This window comes from Mobula birostris, chromosome 3 (assembly GCF_030028105.1).
Source record: "Mobula birostris isolate sMobBir1 chromosome 3, sMobBir1.hap1, whole genome shotgun sequence".
NCBI classification, from domain to species: Eukaryota; Metazoa; Chordata; class Chondrichthyes; order Myliobatiformes; family Myliobatidae; genus Mobula; species Mobula birostris.
In genome coordinates, this window is record NC_092372.1 from 56,173,116 (window position 1) to 56,190,679 (window position 17,564).

Consider the following 17,564-nt stretch of genomic DNA (forward strand, 5'->3'; position numbering starts at 1 on the left):
TTTGTCCATTCATCCCTCTCTACTGGTCTCCCTCTGAGTACTTATCCTTGCAAATGGAACAAATGCCCCACCTGTCCCTACACTTTCTCGCTCACTACCATTCAGGACCCCAAACAGTCCTTCCAGGTGAGGCGACACTTCACCTATGAGTCTGTTGGGGTCATTTACTGTATCTGGTGATCCCACTGTGACCTTCTGAGACCCACCGTAGATTGAGAGGCCAAGCACCTATGCTCTGTCCACCAGAAAAATGCTGGATCTCCTGGTGGCCACCCATTTCAATTCTACTTCCCATTCCCATTCCAACATGTCAGTCCATGGCCTCCTCTACTGCCGCAATGAGGCCAAACTCAGTTTGGAAGAGCATCTATTTCTCAAATTTCCGATAATAATCCCACCCCACTTCACAATTCCTATTCCTGTTTCCCTCTCTCACCTCATCTCTTTACCTGCCTGTTACCCTTCCCTTTCATCCATGGTTTTCTACCGTCTCCTATCAGATTCCCCCTTTTCCAGCCCTTTATCTCTTTCACCAGTCGACCTCCAGTTCTTTACTTCACCACTCCCACTCTCCTGGTTTCACCTATTACCTTGTACTTCTTCCTCCCTCCCCCGCCTTCTTACTCTAACTTCTCATCTTTTTTTTCCAGTGTTGATGAAGGGTCTTGGCTCAAAACATCAACTGTTTACTTTTTTCCATTGATGCTGCCTAGCCTATGCTGAGTTCCTCAAGCATTTTGTGTGTGTTGCTTGGATTTCCAGCATCTGCAGATTTTCTCATCTCCCCTTAGAGATCAGCTGCAGCGGACTGACTGGTGGAATATTTAATGAGAGAAAACAATTATAGTTGTTTAAGAGATAAGGGAAACAACTGGATATCTTTGAATGACATTCATGTTACCAGGCAGGAGGTATTTTCTGCTTTATAGTACATTAAAATGAATCAATCCCCAGGGTGTGACGAAATGTAACCACAAACTTTGTGGGAGGTTAGAGAAGAAAATATTTGAGTATTTTGCCAAGATTAGAGGTGCTGAGGTATTGGGAGAGGTTGGCCATTCTCAGTGTTCATTCCTTGGGCAGTAGCAGAATGAGGGGAGACCTCATAGAAATGTTTAAAATTATAAGAGGTATAGATAAGATGGATAATACAATCTTTTCCCCAGGGTAGAGGAGTCCAAAACCAGGGGTTATGGGTTTAGGACAAGAGGGGGAAATATTTAAATGGGACCTGAGGGGCAACTTTTTCACATAGAAAGTGGTGAGTATTTGGAATGAGCTGCTAGAAGAAATGGTTGAAACAATATAATAGTATGAGTTAAGATGCACTTGGCTAGATAGATGAGAGGCAGGACTTAGAAGGATATAGGCAACATTTAGGAAATCTGGACTAGCTATGTGTGTACCATGGATGGCATGGCTTGTATCCATACAGTATTCAGCTATGACCCCATGAACTTGGTGGAGTTCTTCTCAACTGCCGTTAGATTTTAACTTGACATTGATGAAGTGATGGTGTGTTTCCACGTCAGTGTGATCTGTGACTTGAAGAAGAACATCCATGAGGAAAGGTTTATGTGAGTCTGCTGCCATTCTCTAGATGAGAAACTTTATGTGTTGTGAGGATCTGTTGGAGAAACCATGATAAGTTGCTGTGGTATATAATGAAAGAGCACATGAGAGGATTTCTCTTGTGATTGGCATTCAGCATTGTAAAGCAGGCATGATCATTGGTCTAAAGCAGGGGTTCCCGACCATTTTTATGCCATGGACCAATATCATAAAGCAAGTGGTCTGTGGACCCCAGGTTGAGAAAGAGGGAAAGAGACTGTGCAGTGAAATCGTGTGGTAAGGTGAATATATCCATGTGCTTGTTGATCCTGTGAGCTAATTAACCCACATTGTGCACTGCATCTAGGTACTTAAGAACAAGAAGCTTTTTAAGATGCTGAAAATCTAAATGCTATGCATTGACAGCACACAAAAAAATCTTCTATAAACTGAAAAGAGCACAGCTTCCTACTCTTCTTAGGTTTTCCCTTACAGTCAAGGATGAGTTGATTCCACTCTGGTTTTGTGGGTTCTCTCCTAACACATCACATGAATGGACATTCCATACTCTTCTGTACCTGGAACAGGAGGTGCATGATTCTGTGTGTGTATAATTATAAGATGCTTACGTTCCTTTGCAGTTTACAGATGGTTTCTGTGTGCTGCCAAAGCATGGCATTGAGGTTCTCAATTCCATTCCGAAAGTTTCTCCATTTTTAGTGGTCATTGGCCACAAGTTCCCAAGTCAGTTGAGATGTTGCCATTTTCGAGGAGGCTTTGAGAACATTCTTCAGCCTTATCCTTTGTTAACTCGTAATCTCTTCCTATGATCGAGCTTAGAATAGAATGTTTTGGGAGTCTGGTGTTCGACGTGTGAATAACATGGCCTGTCTAATAGAACCAACGGAGACTGTGCTAATCCACTACCTAACTATTTGGAAATCCCAAATGGTTCAGTATCTGCTTCAGCAAATGCTAATTCCCATGCTTCCTCTCACATATTGTGGCCCCAATTTTCAGATGGATTTCTGTGATGAAATTCCCATCCTCCCTCTTACTCTACCATTCTGGCTCTGTTTCCTCTGCTCCCTTGAAAATTACTTCTGCCCACATTCCCTTAGGAATATTTGGTTCATTTGAAAATATATTACTCCACTGTATAGCATCTAAATAAAAAGTTGCTTTAAAAGTATAATGGTGTATTAATAAGAATTAATGTATTAATAAGAACCAGTAGTCTTGGAAATCTGATTGACTGGCACCACCAGGACCCTGAGCATGCCGAAGGAACAGAGCGTTACTGTACAACCAGGGCCTCAGCGCTGGAGATTTTTGCTTGAAAGAGGACGCTGACATTGGTTTATTTAGTATTCAATTGGATTAGAACAATTTGTCCAGGTGCTACATTTCCAATGTCATGGGACTCCTGCTATGTTATGTATTGTCCAAGGCTTGGAAATGTATAGAAGGGTGGAAATGACAGCTGTCTGACAGATAATATTTGTGCTAAGTCCGGATATTTTCTGATCTTTGTAATGAGCTGGGTTAGTCAGTCCTAACAATTCAAGTGTCCTGGAGATGTGACAATAAACATACAAGCAAACAAAGTAACTTAAGCCTACATTGTTGTCATAAAATAGATAGCACAAATAAATCATGAATGTAGTCAGAATCAGGTTTAATATAAGTAGTGCAAAAGTAGAAATTAAAAAAAAGTAATGAGGTAGTGTTTATGGGTTCAATGCCCATTCAGAAATCGAATGGTGGAGGAGAAGAAGCTGTTCCTGAATCATTGAGTGTGTGCCTTCATGCTTTTGTACCTCCTCCCTGTTGGTGGCAAAAAAGACAAGGCATGACCTGCATTGATCAAAGTATTAAGGGCTTTGGAAATGTGCTGTTCAGGGGACCCCCCACAATGGCACGTCGTCTATATAGTGAGCTACTTTAATGCTGGGGGATAGGTCACATTCATGCAAATCCTGGGACACCACATTATCGCAAATAGTCAGACTATGGCGATATCCCTGTGGAAGCCATGTTATGGTGTGTTGAAACCTTCTCCATGTGAAAGCAAACTGATCTTGGAACTGCTCACCAATAGGAATGGAGCAGAAAGCATAAACCAACTCATTAGCAGTACAATTACTGTCAGTCCCACTAGCAAGGTCCTTAGTCAGGGTCACAATGACTGGAATGGCTGTGGCCAACATAAGCCTGTTGTGTATTTTATATTCCAGTAATATTAGAGTAATCATGTAAATATATTGTTTGATTGAGCATTTGTTTATATTTTTCTTTATAGTTAAAGTATATGTACAAACACCAAAATTGTATATAAGATTATGATACCTTGTGAGATGTACACGCCTTGCTTAAAGTAAAGAACGAAGTTAGACTCACATTTTCTGTCTTCCTTTGAATTAGTTTAATGTTTTGAAGTTACAAAACATGACAATGGTGACAAAGTATTATTAAAACCCAAGATGACTACTGACCTGTTAAAGTGCAGCGAGGAACAGCGATTTAAAAAAAAAAGTGCAGCACATGCAGAGAGAGTTGAGTTTGAAAAATAGCAATAAACAGAAGAATTCATGGCTTCATAAACAGTGAGCTCCAGGTGACATAATTACAAATAAAAGGAGCAGAAATGTCTGGCTACTTTGGAAATATTGATGTTTGATTACACAATAGATAACTGGCTCATGTATGCTGAGCTAATTGAACAGTATTTTGGAAGGAAATGAAATAACCAATGAGAAATGAGTACCAATTTTGCTGAGTGTATTTGATTTAAAGACTTACGGTTTGCTTTGCAGCTTGACTGCTCCAACTAACCCAGCAGAAATCGGCTTTGCTGATATTGTGAAAGTAATGCAGGAATATTTAGAACTGAAGTCTTTGTTGAGTGCAAAAATGCTTCAGATTGAATTGAATTGAATTGAATTGGAGAGAATGCCGGAGTGATGTCAGTTTGGTAATGGGCTTAATAATGCACTGAGAGATAGTTTAGTTTGTGAAATCTTAAAAGATAACATTCAAAAATGGCTCCGAACTGAAACACAACTTAAATTTAAAAGAGCATTTGAAATTGCTGTATCAGTGGAAACTGCAGACAGAGACACAATTGAGTTGCAGTCAGAAATAAAAGTGAGCATGAACAAAATTTCAATCTCTAAAGAGGAACCATTGTGGTAGGGGCTTACTTAAAGCAGATCAATGCAGGTTTAAAGGCAAAATTTGCCCAGAAAATGCAACAGAGTAGGACATTTACAAAGAACATGTTGGGCAGACAAAAGTAAGTGGACTGCACAGTGAAGCGAAAAAGACAAGGAAAGACCATGCTTCTCAGCAGAAGCATGAAAGTGATGAAAGCAGTGGTCCGACTACAACAGTTTTTGAGGGCAACATATCTGGGAACGCTTCTGATATGTTAATCGGGCACTTACTTGTGAAACGTGGCTTCATTTTAAACTGGAAGAGAGTTCAAGGAGCATTTGGAAGCACTTGGCTTTTGTGAATATAAAGAAGCGGAATCTGCTGTGCATGCATTAAAGATATTACATGAACTTCAAGTGAAAGACAAAATGCTGCTCCTAAAAGGTAGATGCAAAGACCAAAAGCCCAGCTGGATGAATGGAAGGCCAAAAGAAAGAGTCAATGGAAGTACAAAAACATAGAATTCGTCAGATGATGCAGTGGGTGAGAAAACCAAGAGGAGAGATCAGATTTGTAAAGGGAACAGTAGAAAGATTAGTAAGACAACACTCCAGTGAACTAAATGGACCCTCCCTTAATCAAGATGCACAAACTAGAATAATGAAGAGAAGAGATAGAGAGAAATAATATGAACAAAAAGAGAAGGAGAGAAGGAACATGAGGAAACAAAAGGAAGGGGTTGAAGTAGATCCAGGGAGATAAAAGCTGAGAAAAGAGGAAGAAAGGTGTTTAAAGCTGCCAGAACCACTTTCTGCACTCTCCCAATGCCTCCAGATTCCCATGTAATAAGGTAATCTCAGTTTCATTGTCCATCAGAATGATTCATCACTGCTTATTGTTGTGTGACCACCAAAGAGTAATATCACTGGATGATGTTCTACTTTTTAGGATTAACATTACATTTCGTTGTAGGGCCTGAAGGGTGACTAGTCCATTTGTTTGAGCTATATAATGCAACCCAACTGGGTCACAATGCTCATAGTATAACACATAAAGAATGCCATTAGGTACACCATCAATTTTTTCCTTATTCTGCTCTGCGTTCAGCAGAAACAGAAACATTTCCATTCTACTAAGAAGGGAGGAGGGGTGCTTTCATACTGACTGCTGGGCCACATCGTCAGCTGCTTTGGGGCATTCTTATTTCCATTCATCATGCTCTCAGAGTACCCCTGCTGCTGCTGCCAGGATTTGAAAACAACCTTGACCTGCATCAGTTCCTGATCTACATCTGACCCTTCAAGTTGGGCCAATAATAAACTGCTTGTCCCTGCAATTTTTTGACCCTCAGCTGGCGCTAAAACCGATTGAATGCCCCTGCACCACAAGAGTCCCTATTCCATCAATCAGGTTTCCATATCAAGGGAAAATGGACAGTCTCAGAGCCGCTAAAGGTATTATTACTCTAAATGGCAAATCGTGTTGCCATATTATGGTGACATGAAATAGCCTCCAGGGGAGTTTTCCAGGGATGAGCAGACATTTTCCAATCCAAAGGGGCAGGATAGTGCGAACGCACAGCTTATCTGACCATTGCCCATAGGGAGCATTCAGTTCTGTCAGCCTGACCAGCCCACAGTTCAGCCAGGACAAATGGGTCTATCATTAATGACCTTATGCATGTTTTAAAAAAACAGGAGACTCCTAAATCCCATTGGCACATGAACCAGCTGGGCAGGGATTCCCTGGCTGCCTATGCAGCTGCTGAGCTAAATCTTGTGACTTGCTGGTAGTGTAGTTAAGAATAGTGGTCTCCATGGTAGTAGGGACAGCCACTGGAGCTTGATTTTGTTCATCAGCATTTTGGCATTCCTCTTTGACATTTACAAGGCTGAGGGGCCAGCCATGACTCGATTACATTGTTTTCGTCCACATCTCAATCATCTCCCGTCCCAAATATCTGGGTTCCAGTCCTCTTGCAGGACCATAGATTGGACCTTTGCAGGACCCACTGTCATGCAGCTGTGCTGCATATTGCGCTCTTGCATTATCATAGCCAATCTACATGCCACGACAATCTGTTTAACTTCAGAGCATTCAGCATGTTCCTGTGTCACCCGTGCTGTTTCACTTAAAATAGTGTTCTGAGAACTCAAAGAGGCCAACTCATGTGGCAGTAGGTTGTTTTCCTCACAGAGTTGTGCTTTTTCAGTACTCAACTGCTGCAATGTAGTCATAAAGTCATAAATTCCTTCCAACTTACTTGAGACAGAGAATCCCACTTAGAGGGAAAAGCTATATCCTTATGGTATTGTGATACTGCACCTAGAAGCTTAACATCAGACAGCTGAGCAAATTCTTCCCCTGAACATCTGGGAGGACCCCATTTACTCAGAACATTTGTGAGCAAACCAAAGTGCTCAGAATTATCCGTCCATCCAGTGACCTGGTAAGTCTTTGGTATGGTATGAATCGACTTGCTTGTCCACATTTTCCTGAACCCTGCTTGCAGCACCGAAGTGTAATGGGCTGGGTTAATTTTACCCACATCTCCAGTGTCCAGGAGATGTGGTAATATCTCCATAAGCACAACAAAGTTACTTAAGCCTAACTTGTTATCACAAGATAGATAGCACAAATAAACCACACAGAATACTATATAGCAAGTCACAGAAATTTCTGGACTGACAGTTGTTGCTGTCAGAGCAACTTCAAACTCCGACTCACTTGTGAAACCACTCCTGGGTCCCAGACACCAGTCGCGATTTCAAGCCCTGACTGAAGTGCAAAGAAAAAACCTCAAAATCACAGGTCAACATATACACAAGCATAGTCACTAACAGACACACAAATGCTTTGAACTTTTGTTTACACTCCATGTCCAGGCGCAACATTCCTTGGGATTATAGGGTACATTAAGGTTTACACATACCTGTATAAGCATTGAGCCCAAATCCAGACGGACATTACATTTTAATGGTTTCTTGTTATTTCATTCACTCATGCCCAAACACACCGTTCTTTCGGCTTTCAAAGTACGCTGACGTTTATATATAACAATGAGCCCAAGTTAAGGAAGGATCCAGCAATCGACAGACATTCTGCGAGTTTCAGAAGGAGTTGAGTTGTCATTGACCTGACAGACATTCATTCAATGTTTTACAAAATCTAATATGCATACTATGATCTTCAAACATACTTTTCCAGAATTGATCAGACACTGTGCCAGTGTATTATAGGTGATAGTGGAAAAAAAAATCACTGATGGATGAAGCACCTAGTGCTTTCCCTGTATATATGACACATACACTCTTCTCAGGCTTCCAGCAGGTCCAGATGACACCTGGATCTGGCAGGAAGCCCGAGAAGTGTTTGTGCATCACTGATGGATGTCTTTGCTGAGGAGTGATTCCTAAGATGGGAGTGATTTGTATTTTTGGGCTCCTTCCATGGGCGTTCATTATCAGAGGGCAGTGCTGTATATGAGGCAATTTTGCTGAGAACCTTTGCCTCATGGTTCTTGAGTGTGAAGTCCATCCTGTTGCATTAGCAATCTAGTCAGCTATAGGTTGGCCTCCAAATACATCAACGTATAAGCATTGTCTACATGCTGTAGCAGAGTACGTCTATGATCATGAATAATCTTTCAGGTCATCTTCATTCCATATTTTAGAGATGTCAAATCTTTGCTGTCTTGACCACTGCCAGCAGAGGAGATTATGAAAGTCATTTACCTCCTTCAATGTAAGCCACAGTCAGTTTATTTGGCTAATTTTCTGTGATAGTCAATCCCACCTCTTAAAATTACAATGCATCTTTTTTTCCTCTTTAGATTTAGTCTAATACAGTCTGGTTTTAATTAGTGCTAGTTACTGACAAAGGTGTGTCCCTTTCCCTCCCATCTCCACCCTTCAACAACTCCAGATTCAGGGGTATTTTTCAATGGAAGTGCATTACAGCTCAGCTATATTGATCAGCAAGCAGAACAAAGGATTGCACCTTTATTCAAGTTCAGCAGGAGCATATTGCAGCCAGCTGTGTGCCCATTTTCCAGTTCACTAAGTTCCCTGAGTTTATGTTCTGTCTACCTCTACCTTCCCTCTCCCTCCCACTTGTGTTTTAACTTCTCTAAAAAACTTAAGTTGTGAATTTGCCTTGAGGTTGAACTCTGATCCAAATAAGTATAACAGCTTCAAATTATCATGTTTTCCCTCTGCCTGTATGTATTTTTTCTTTGTGAATAGATTGATATATTTGAAATAAATGGATTTGTCCTGCTATAAAATGTACTTCATTGCATTCAAGCTCCTTTGATGACCTGAATGAAGTGAAGCATGTGTAGAAATGCTCAGCTGTTTACCTGTGAGTAAGAAAGTCACTTTCTCTACTCTTTCTACATTAGAGGAAAAAGTGTTACTGGCAGCAGGCAGTGCATACTACAGATAAATAAACATGACAAAAATTACAATTAATCTGCTTTTGTTATATTTTTATTTAGAAATTTTAATAGAATTTGGAGACAAGCATTTGCATTTTTATATTGCCTTATACAATCTTATTGTATAGCATACAGCTAGCAAAATTCTTTTAAACCAGAGTTAATATTTCAGATCAATGGCCTTACTTCATAACAACTTTTGAAGGAGGTAATTAACTGAGATGTTAACTGTATTTCTCACTCCATAGATGCCACCTTACTGGCTGAGTTTTTTTTCAATATTTTTTTCTGCTTTTTATTTCAGATTTACAGTATCTGCAGTTTTTGCTTTTTGATAATGCAGTGGTTGCCCGTTTCCAAGGAGACTGAAAGGTATTGAGTTATTTCAGTGGTTCCATATAGTGAAATGCTGTCAAAAGCTCAGTCATAAAAACCTGCTATGAATGACATCACATGACAATTTCAGCTTTTATTGTAATAGCGGCCTTCTCTGTAAGATAATTATCCAACAAAAGCTTTTGTGAAAGGTTACCTTAAAAGCTTATTCTTGCATATTGGCTGGAAGGCAATTTTCACCAGGGAGTTCAAAATGGCATCATACTTGTTAAAACTGTTTAGTGAATTTTGCTACTTTGATATATAATCTCATGCCTCCAAAATACTTTTAGCATATGCTGCTCAGCCTCATTGTTAAATATCTTTGTTTTTCAGAAAAGCTTCTGTCATGTAAATTAGAAATGGAGGATTTGTGTATTGTGTTGCTTTATGCTGTACAGGGATAAAATAACCCCTTAATTAAAGGTGATTCAAAATTCTTTTTGTGCTCATTTTAATAAACAACTAGTCATAATAAAACATACTGGTTGTGCTAGAGAGAAATAATACATTTCTCATTTAGATTTTTTTTTACTAGTTATTGTTCTCCATTCTCCCTTTACATGAGTATAATTCCTCAGGGTAACAATCTTGTCATTCTTCATCATAGTGTCAATTCAGCATGTTCATGTAGACAGCGAGCACTGGCAGGTTATTCAGCTGTATAGAGCTTCCCAAAAGAGTGGAACACTTGCATGAGAAAGCTTCTGAGTATTTTGTGTTGGTTTGTTATTTGCATCCGAAGTACTGAGATTTTGTATCTACTCTGCCTAGGGTGAATGTTAGTGAATCTTATTGCCCCCTAACTATCACTTTGTCGATTTCACAATACCACTAAAGTGCTGAAGAAAATAATTCTTCCACTTTGCAACCATTCTGTTGCCACTTGCTGTACACGCACTAGAGTAAACCAAACTTTACAACCTCACAGTATTTATGGATTTTATTTTTCCCCTTGTTTCCTCTCCTACTTTTTTTTGAAGGAAGTAGCAACTTGCTGCAATATGACATTTATAGTTTAATTTTGCTTGTCTGCTAGTCTGTACGTGAAACCAAACCAAACATCAACAAATTATGTATGAAAATCTTTTCAGCAAGTTCTTTGAGGGCATTTCCAATGTTAATCTCCGCTTCTCACATATAACTTGATTCTTTTAAAATGTAAGTGAAATAAAATTATCTTAAAACATGGAAAACAAAGAAAGTGTGTGGAATACAACTGTAGCTTTCCAAGCGCTGTGGATCTTTTAACATTGAGATTCCTTGGGTACAGATGTGACATAGTAATTCAGCTTTCAAATTGGAACACGGTGGAACACTTAACGGTGGTGCAATCATGCCAAAGTCATCAGCCATATTGCCAACACAGCTGCGTGAAAGCCACCTCCAATACTTCAAGCAAAGAAGCTTTTAACAATCTGAATCCATTACTGCTGATCAGAATGGATCACAGTTAGTTTACAATGTGAAGGAAACATTTAAACAGTAGATAAAGAGAGAAACTGAAATACATAACCAGAGAGAACATATTGTTAGTTTCTGATCTATCTAGTCTATAAAAAACAGACAAAAGCATCTCTGACTAAAGGACAATACAGTAATATATTTCCAGTATATTTATATGCAAAAATAATCTAATGAAAATGTAGAAATTTAAATTTCTGTTTTTGTACATTTTAGGTGGTTCTCTGTTTTATCAAGTATGTTATCAGTCTTGATTCAATGAAACATTCTTTTATTTTTTGTATCAGAAGCCAAACACATGGCCTTCATCTGTGAATTAAGATTTCATTTTCTCTAACAGTTCAGCCACTATTGAAGGATTGCTGCATTGTGGTGAGTGCTGTCAGGAAAAAAAAAGTTAAAACTGTAGTTATAGCTAATCTCTCTGATAGATATAAAAGATCCTGTGTACTGTATGATGAAGAGCAGGGGTCTCTCCTGGTATCAGAACCTACAACTGCTTACTTATTAAATATCTTAATATTCACCTGCTTGGATTCCACCTGTCAAATCACTGGTGGGCTTTTTTCCAGACTGGGTTCAGAGAAGCTTGCAAAATTAGCACTGTTGGACTGCCCAAGATAAATAAATGACAGTATATATTCAACAGCTCCCTGAACTGTGGTAACAAACAATATCCCAATTATAACATTGACATGGCTCTTCACCCAGCAGCAAACTGTTCACATGTAACCTGAAGTTTAGTACAATGCCATTAGCTAGAATCACCATAGAAAATAAAAACATATCTTTGTCAATAATGGAGTAAATAAAATGTGTAGGGCACTGAAATGTGTAAAAGGCAGGACTTCTGATTATTGTGGCTGATTACATCATCAGAACAATTCTTCCTGGAAAAGTCTGGTTGAAAGAAATAGAGAGTGGAAAAAATGTCATCATGATGTTCAAGTAAGCTTTGAAACAGCATAAAGAAGTGGTTAAGGATTCATATATGTGCATCTTGGGACTCAAAACTCAAATTCCCCAAAATATCAATTATCAAGTCAATTTACTGAAAACTACAGGTAGTAGACAGACTAAGCAAATTTGAGTGGCCTTGAGTATTTGTGGAGCCATCACAGAGTGAGGGGTGATATCTATAGTTATAGTGCCAATAGTTTAGTCCAGTTCTGTAAAGATTATTATAAAGTGAAACTTAAAAGATAAATAATAATAACTTATTTATAAAGTACTTTTCACACAAATAATGTGGTTCAAAATGCTTTATGATGGAATAAAGTGAAAACATAAAAATAAAAGACAATGATGTTGATTGAAAGCAAGGTTAAATGAATAGGTTTTGAGCTGGTGTTTAAAAGTTTCAACTCAGTTTGCAGCCCTTATAGTTTTTGGTATTGAGTTCCATAGTAGGATTGTAGTTTTAAAAAAAACAGCTGAGATGCCAATTTTCTTGTGAGAGAAATTGTTTCTTTTAAGAGACCGGTAGGAGAAGACTAGAGAGCTTGATCTCGGATTAAAAAACAAAAATGATTCTGGGATGTACTCCAATCCCAGATCATTGAGAGCTTCAAAAACAAATAAGAGAACTTTAAAATCAATTCTAAAAGGTACAGGAAGCCAATGCCAAGTACTTAGGATGGGAATGATATGCTCCCTCATCCTGGTTTTAGTGAAAAATCTAGTAGAGGCATTCTGAATGAGTTGAAGTTTGTCAATAGATTTGAAATGGATGTCAGACAATACCTACTGCCCACATCTCATAGCCTGAGATGTCAGGAGCAGAAGTTTTTATTAAACTCAATCTGCATTCACTATACACTGATCAATATTTGATTAATAGACTGCATGTCATTATGGGCAGGTGAAAATTGGTACTGGAGGAGTACTGTATTGTGATGGATGCTATTCATCAGACAAAATAATAAGCTGTAGTATATATATGTAACCTCTCTCATAGATTTTAGAGACCTAATGTACAATGTGATTGAAGGACTGATGTCTCTGTTAGGATCATTATTAACAACTTATTGATTACTAATGGTTATTTCTTGACTATTTTGATACTCACCTGCCTGGGTTCCACCTGCCACATCACTGGATCCATTTCAACAGTGCTTGTGCGAAGTATTGATGCCAATAAGATAGGTGGAAGAGGCGAGATGAATATGGGAAGGCAGGAGTTAAGCTGAAAAGCAGGACTTCAAAGAAGATGATCGCAGGATTACTCCCAATTCCATGTGGTAGTGTAGACAAAGATAGAAGGATCAATAAGATGAATGTGTGGCTCAAAGGTTGGTATACCGAGATGTGGTTTAGATCCTTGAGGTTTTGGGGCCAGTTTTGGGGAAGCTGAGACTCAGGCTAGCCTGAAGAGTTACTGCTGAACAGGACCTGGACTGATATCTTTGGATGTTTGCCAGCGCTGTTGAGAATGGTTTAATTGGTTCAGCACTGTGATAGGTATCTGAGCAAGAAAGCAAGGATAACAAAATAGAAATACAGCAAAGTAGAAAGCAATGTCAAAATGTTGGGGAAAAGCAGACAGAGCCACAATAAGTCCACCAGATGAGGTTAATGTGAGGAAGGATAGTATGAAGACAAAATTAAGACCTCAAAATCTAACTGTATATAGTATTCAGAAATACAGTACAAATAGAGATGAACAGGTATAATCTGAAAACAGTGAGACAAACTGTTTATAAGGGGATCAAAGATGGGGACTCAATATTCAGGGATATTTGACTTTTAGGAAGGCCACACTGAACGAAAAGGTAGAAGGGTGCCTCTGCTAATCAGAGGTTAAATACCTGTAAGTACTGCTGTGAAAGGTGACACAGGATGAGGCGTTGTGGAGTCTATTTGGGTAGAGGTTATTAAGGCAGTCAAGCCTTAATAGAAGAGAATTGAAAGAGTTGGTAGAGTTGAGCCCATATATAGGAGACACACAGTAGAAAATAAGTATAAATCAAAAGTAATGGGTGAGAGCTTAAAGAAGTGAATGGAAGGAAATGGTAATGATGAGAATATTTGTGATTATTTTCTTGAGTTATTAGATATCAATAAACTATTTTGGATCAAGTACTGTGGATTGACATAATCTTGGCAAAATCCCATGAGAAATTTTGCAGTGAGCTTGAGAATTAAATAAAAAGCCTAAAACAAATAGGTATTTGCTTCCATCATATACACATTTTCTCAGGCATTCATTTGTGGGCTCAGATTGGGAGTTGTTGCCCACTTCTTCCTCCTTGGTTTTTCACCCTCCTCTTGCCCACATTCCAAACTACATTGCGTTGCTCGATCGCAGATGCAGTCAGATACTGGGCACCATTTCTTTCCCTTGCTCTGGCCACACACCAAGCCCTACAGCTTCTGGATGTGGCAGCATATCCAACCATATTATTAGTTTCTGACACAAGCCACACACCCAATGAAATGATACACAAAATGCTGGAGGAACTCAGCAGGTCAGGCAACATCTGTGCATGGAAATGGACCAGGTCATGTTTTGGGTTGGGACCATACATCTGGACTGAAAGATGGGTGTAATATGGTAGAAGGAAGGAATGGAGCAGGAGGTAGCAGGTTATAGGTAATTCAATGGTGGTGGTGTGATAGGGTGAAGAGGAAGGGAAGACAGTGGGAATAGTGTCAGAAGCTGGGAGGTGATAGGTGGAAGTGACAGAGAGCTAAGGATGATGGAATCTCATAAAGGGGAAGGTAGAATCTCAGAATAAGGGGCACCCTTTGAAAAAGATTGTGCCTTTTTTAAGTCATTTCCCCAGAAAACCTGTGAAGGTTGAATAATTGAATATATTCAAAGCAGAAATAGATTTTTAACCAGTAAGAGAATCAAAGGTTATGGGGAGAGTGTAGGAAATGAGTGAGAATAGATCTCCAGTGATCTTATTGCACGGTGGATCAGACACAAGGCGCCAAATAACCTAATCCTATTATGTTCTTTTGAAAACTTGAAGTCACTCCAAGAAGGCAACCCCATTATGAGCTGTTAATGACCACAAGCAGCTCTTGGCCCTTTTTGGGCTGAAATTTGCATTTTCCAACTATGATGGCCTCATAAATGTGGAAGTGGATTATAATATTGTCTCTTTACAACTATGTTGAGTACATAACATTCAAGCATTTTTGATGCCTTGTTGAGACTATCCAATGAAGAAGTCACCAAAAGAAATAAATTTGTGCCCTAAGGCAGTGAAAGTAACTAGAGGAATGGGTAACATTTAGTAGATTGGCAGCTGAAGGCACGAGTCAGAATGAAAACATCCTTTTCCTATGAAGGTGATGCAATTTGTAATCATGTGGTGAATCTACAGCATTACTACAGCATCATATCTACAGCAATCATTTTTTTGAAAGATGAGGAATCAGTACAATCTATTTGTTATTAGTTATAAACAATCAATGTATTTGAAGACTGCAGTTTTAAAGGTTGTAGCATGCTTTGTTGAGTTGCTGCACGGTTGCTGAAATCAAAGGGACTCAATCAAATACATATATTTAGTTTGGATTCCTCAGATCTGTATCTGTGCATTCTGCAGTGGAGGTTAAGAAGTCATTGAACTCAAGTACTTTGTCCAAGATTTCATGAGGCCATTAGAGTTCATGGCAACATACTTTACTCAAAATTATTAAATAAGTAATCATTTTAATGGATTGACACATCTTGTTCTATGATATCCTAGTTTGATTTTATGCTATGAAAACAAGAAAGAAAGTAATAAATGGTGAATGGTACCTGAACATAAGATATAATCAACCTGCTCAGTACTATTACTAGAATATTGATGATTATTGTTCCTCCACGCTTATTACCAGAAGAGAAGAACTTCCAGTTAAAATCAGATTAATGCACCATTATTATATATATCCTCCTGGCATGCTTTCCATCCGTGCGGGGTTAAGAGCTGGTGATCGCTCTGGAAAAAAACTCACCCGGCAGAAGGCAATGGCAAACCACTGCTGTAACTTGCCTCGTACACGAATTTCATCTACGTCAGAGCGGCGTGGGAGGAAGTCGTCCGCTACCCGGAAAAATTCCGGATGCGACCTACATTATTATATAATCACAAGGGTTTAAAGGCTTTTATTCTGATTTTAAGATAAATGTTTAACTTGATTTGGCCTTGAACTCCTTTGAAATCTGTGATTAAGATTAGTATCACGTTAGTTAGTTAGATTATGAGGACACTCAGTCCTCATTTATTGTCATTTAGAAATGCATGCACGCATTAAGAAATGATACAATGTTCCTCCAGAGTGATATCACAAAAAAAAGGACAAACCAAAGACTAACATTGACAAGACCACATAATTATAACATATAGTTACAGCAGTGCAAAACAATACCATAATTTGATAAAGAGCAGACTATTGGAATGGTAAAAAAAAAAGTCTCAAAGTTCTGATCGACTCCCGATAGTCCCCGATAGCAGGCGGTAGATGGGAGAAACTCTGCCATAAACCTCCAGGCACCAACAACTGTCGATGCATTGGAAGCACCCGACCACAGCTGACTCTGAGTCCGTCCGAAAACTTAGAGCCTCCGACCAGCCCTTCGACACCGAGCACCATCTCTGCCGAGCGCTTCGACCCCGTCCCAGCCGCCGAGAAACAAGCAAAGCCGAGGACTCGGATCCTTCCCCTCCGGAGATTCTAGATCACACAGTAACAGCAGCAGTGAAAACGGCATTACAGAAGTTTCTCCAGATGTTCCTCTGTTCTCTCACACCTGTCTCCATCAAATCAGGATTGTGCACAGCACCTACTTGACAGATTACAGATATCATTCACCAGAGTGGCCACGCAAGCTGCGTCGCGCCACCATCTTCTCCTCCTCCTGTAATCACTTATCAATCAATATATGTTATTGTCTGTGTATCTATTCATCAAAATAATGAAGCAATTTAATTATTTTACATCTTATTGGATATACATATCCACAAAAAGTACAGGAGTTGCCTACAAAATATACACATCTGCAGTGTATGGATGTCTTATAAGGATCAGCATGCTTTGTATTTAAGTTAAACTGTTAACTGCAAGCAAATTTCTGGTTGTTTTTACTATACTACACTAGCAAAATATGTCTGTCTTTGGAATTTTGCCCTTCCAAATGTTGTTAATTGAAAAAATGTTCACATCCTACAAACCCCAGTTTTTCATTCAAAACTGAGCAATTATAAACATTAGCATTTTACTTGGGCAATGCCTTCTGTTGAATTCAATTTGCTTACATTACCAATCTACACATTTTGAGGTGACTAGTCATTATTGAACAGGAAAATCTCAAAGAGTAATACAAAAAAGAAAATTCCAAAAATTTGGGCACAGATGTTGTCTTCATGTATTTATTGCTGTAATAGATCACACCTGGAACCTCCAGGGCTGATTTTACAGTGGTTGGTATCTGACTTGTAAATTATCTGACTGGCACAAAATGGCTTTCTTCTGTGAGTAAATTTAGCATATGTTGTGCCAATATGATCCTTTCTGAGTCAATTAACAACCATCAGGAAACTGGTCCAAGGAATGTCCAGGTGTTTTTGCTTTAGCACGGTGA

General features: G+C 39.0%; 1 protein-coding gene across 6 annotated transcripts in view; it reads left to right on the forward strand.

The window, feature by feature from the left end:
- LOC140194593 (zeta-sarcoglycan) overlaps window positions 1-17,564 on the forward strand; it is a 971,547-nt gene that overhangs the window by 129,862 nt on the left and 824,121 nt on the right. For 3 of the 6 annotated variants that reach the window (XM_072251818.1, XM_072251820.1, XM_072251819.1), the window contains exon 2: window positions 9,450-9,517. The exons of the other annotated variants lie outside the window; for them this stretch is intronic. The gene's annotated coding sequence lies outside the window, so the exon portion shown is untranslated. The remainder of the gene's footprint in view (window positions 1-9,449; window positions 9,518-17,564) is intronic. 6 annotated transcript variants of the gene reach the window in all.